This window comes from Nycticebus coucang, chromosome 13 (assembly GCF_027406575.1).
Source record: "Nycticebus coucang isolate mNycCou1 chromosome 13, mNycCou1.pri, whole genome shotgun sequence".
NCBI classification, from domain to species: domain Eukaryota; kingdom Metazoa; phylum Chordata; class Mammalia; order Primates; family Lorisidae; genus Nycticebus; species Nycticebus coucang.
Window position 1 is genome coordinate 40,604,227 of NC_069792.1, and position 3,680 is coordinate 40,607,906.

At 42.2% G+C, this 3,680-nt stretch overlaps 1 pseudogene; it reads right to left on the reverse strand.

Moving 5' to 3' along the window:
• Positions 1–1,260: 1,260 nt before the first annotated feature.
• On the reverse strand, positions 1,261–3,169 carry LOC128563351 (disks large-associated protein 5-like; annotated as a pseudogene).
• Between the last annotated feature and the right edge of the window lie 511 nt (positions 3,170–3,680).

Below are 3,680 nucleotides of genomic sequence, written 5' to 3' on the forward strand. Positions count from 1 at the left end.
TATGCATGCACCAAAACCAAATATAACCTGATTTTGAAGAAAACCCATTCTAAAACACTTTTAAACAGATGCCCACCCAGTGTACAGTATTAAGTTATACCAGTAAACCACACACTGACTAAGCATCTTTATTTGCCCCAATAAAACACTTGGTATCTGTGTTGCCTTGTATCAGTTACTTAACATCTCTGGGCCTCAGTTGTCTGGCCTGTGAAATGGAAGTAATTTTAGCAATTCCTTTACAGATTTATTGTGAGACTTAGAGGAGATTGGATGTTAAGTGCTTGGACGAGAATCTGATGTGTAAGTACATGTTACTCACCATTTATTACCTCAAGAGGAGATGTGATCTTTTGTGTTCCCTCTACATGAACAGATTAACAATAGTTTTCTTTCTTTTCTTTTCTTTTTTTTTTTTTTGTTTTTTTGAGACAGAGCCTCAAGCTGTTGCACTGGGTAGAGTGCCATGGCATCACAGTTCACAGCAACTTCCAGCTCCTGGGCTTAGGTGATTCTATTGCCTCAGCCTCCCAAGTAGCAGGGACTACAGGCGCCCACCACAATGCCCGGATAGTTTTTGGTTATAGATGTCATTGTTTGGCGGGCCCGGGCTGGATTCCAACCTGCCAGCTCTGGTGTATGTGGCTGGCACTGGCCGCTTAAGCTAGAGGTCCTGGGCCAACAACAGTTTTCTTAAAAAGCTGATGTATTGACACCTGCCCACGCTCGATGGGCTCCAGGTAGGGTCTCCAGCCCGGGTCGGAGTCCGGGGCTCCACGTCATGCCCCCCTCCAGCGCCCAGGCCAACGGGAGGCATTAGAGGTGAAAAGGAGATCAGGTCACCACCAAGGGAAATGTATCCGGAATGTTCTCAATGTCTGCCCTCTGGCTGAGTGAATGGATTGCTGCAGTTCAGGCCTGTTGAATCAACAAGGCATTCAGTAGTGAGACTTTTATTATCAAATAGTACTGACGGAGGAAGTTTAGTTTCCTCTTCTGGTGAGAGGATATTCTGTGATGGTTTAAATTTTTCAGGGCTACTCATCAAAACATCGTCTGATATAATTGAAGAATTAGCTCCATTCCTTCCACAACATCTGAAATTTCTTCTTTTTTGTTAATATTATCTGCTACTCCACCAGCAAGAAGAGGCAAACTCAATTCTTTCAATGGGTAAGTAATGCACGCCAAAGTTTACCCTATTTTCATCATGTTTCGCTTCGATTAAATCTTGTGATCCAGGACACTGAGCATCTTCTCCTAGGTTGCTCTGGCTTTCAGGAGTATTTTCGAACAAAGTCTTCTTATCATCGTGTTCATTTTTGGTACTCCAAGGACTGGAACTCTCTGGTGATGCAGTTTGTCCTAGGAGGCCCACCGCACCCCTGCTCTGAGACGCAGCTTTGCTGACAGACTTAGGTGTTCAACGTCTTTTGAGAAGGATGTTCAAAAGAAATGGAAAGTCTTGAAAATGATATAACGGGACTTTCAACCCTGAAAAATCCAGCATCAAACACTATTTTATCAATCTCCTTTGGCATCCTAGAGGCTGCTGCCTCCGCATGTTCTCCCAGCTTCGTCTTCTCTCTCTCTGCACTTTTTATTGCAGCCAAGCGATTTCTAGCTGCAATTCTTCCTCCATCATGTGGAAGAATTTGTTTTGGTTTATTCACCATACTTGAGATGACTTTTTTCCTGAAGACTAAAATGCTTGCATTACTATTGTTTTGCCACCCAGATTCTTCAAGTCTGGTCAGATTGTTGAATTTTTGCTTTACATCTTCTATCTGAAAACTAATCATATCCCAGAACCTGTCCAGATCTGTGTGAGTAATCTCCTTTTCACCTTGTTTATATTGACAATCATTCACTAGTCCTTCAAATTGTTTGACCCTTTCCTTCATAAGGAGTCTTGTTGGACCAACTGCTCTGCGAATACGATCTTTAGCATCATCTGGAATGTCCGATCTCAGCTTCTTCTCCCCCTGAAGGCAACTTGACATTGTTAATTTCTCAGTTTCTGACTGGAGGATATTTCTGAAATATGGTACATATCTGTCCTTCCTTCATTTCAAGTGATGGGACCTCTGTTACTGGAAGGCCATTTGACTTTTTAATAGATTTATTATGATTTAAGACCTGTTCTTCCTTCCAAACTGTTAGAGAACCCAACGGATGTTGTAATTTATTTGAATCTTGCTGTACTAACTCAGTAGCTGACATTTTACATTTTAGCACCAAAATATCTTTTGTTGCTTCTTGAGTCTTATCCTCTTCTATTTTGCAAGGGGTCCAGGTGTAACTGGGTGTCGAGAAATCGTCAGCACTTCTGGGAGTCATGGGTGTGACTTGATAGGTCTTCAGACCATCCAGGGGCTTTGCAGGTTTTGTTTCTTTGGGGGGGGCGGGTCTTCCTTTCTTTGGTGCCTTTCTTCCTGGTTCACTGTCACCAGTGGCTCTTGAGAATGGCTTTCTTGCTGTGCTGGATGAGACTGCTCCAGCAACCTGCTTTGCTGCTTGAGCAGCAGATCAAGTCATTCTCACCGACGTGGACACTACAGGCTGTCCAACTTTTCCCTCTTTGTCCAACACTTTGTTTTCAGAAGTTTGTCTTTAACCAGGTCATACTGCTGGTCATACTCCCATTATTGGGAGTGATGTTCGAGCAGTACGAGTGAGCCTCCTAGGACAAACCAAACAGGTCTTTGGCCTTTGACCTTGTAATCCATACAGAAGAAGTCTTTTGTGGCCCAGCTTTCATAGCATTCAGGTTTGATGAAAGGAAACCAGGCGTATCAGGTCTATAAAAACCCACTTTAAACGCTTCTCGTTTAGCTTTCTCTTTCTCTGTGCTTTCAATTTTTGTAGTTGCTTTTCTTCTTTGTATTTTTGGAGCGTTTGTTTTCGTTGGTCACACAGAACAGTTTTTATTGACCTTGGCTTGGCGTTTTCTAGAGCAAGCTCTTGAGATGTCTCATCTAATTCAACAAGAATTCTACCTTCCAAGGTTGGAATGCTGACATCTTTCAAACCAAAGAGTCTATTTTGTTCATATTCCTTATGTCTGTTTGTATTTCTCAGACAGTGATTTCCTTTGAGCAAATTTAGTCCTAATCATTTCAGTACTGAAATCCTTTCTGAACCGACTGGCAAAATGTGATGAAGACATTCTGAAGCACCTCCTAGCGTGAACCTCAAGTGAATCAAAAGTTAAGGAACCCTGGAAGTGGACGCACACCACCGCCTCCAAGGCTCGCCTCCATACAACTAAACTTCCTGCACTGAGCCTATCTTTGGATTTTTAAATAATGCTTTCTGAGTATTGTATATAAAATTTTAGAAGTGAAATTTCTGTGCCAATGGATATAGAAACATTGCTTTAAATTTTTGCTAAATATTGAAAAAAAAGCTGATGGATTTTGCTTTAAATAACCTCTGCTCTAGCCTTCTTATTAATATTCTAATACATTCAGGTGGCACCTGTAGCTCAGTGGGTATTGTGTCAGAAATATACACGGAGGGTGGTGGGTTTGAGCCTGGCCTGAACCTGTTAAACAATGACAACTGCAACAAAAACAAACAAAAAAAAATAGCCAGGCACAGTGGCAGGCACCTGTAGTCCCAGCTACTAGGAGGCTGTGGCAAGAGAATCACTTGAACCCAAGAGGTGGAGGTTTTGA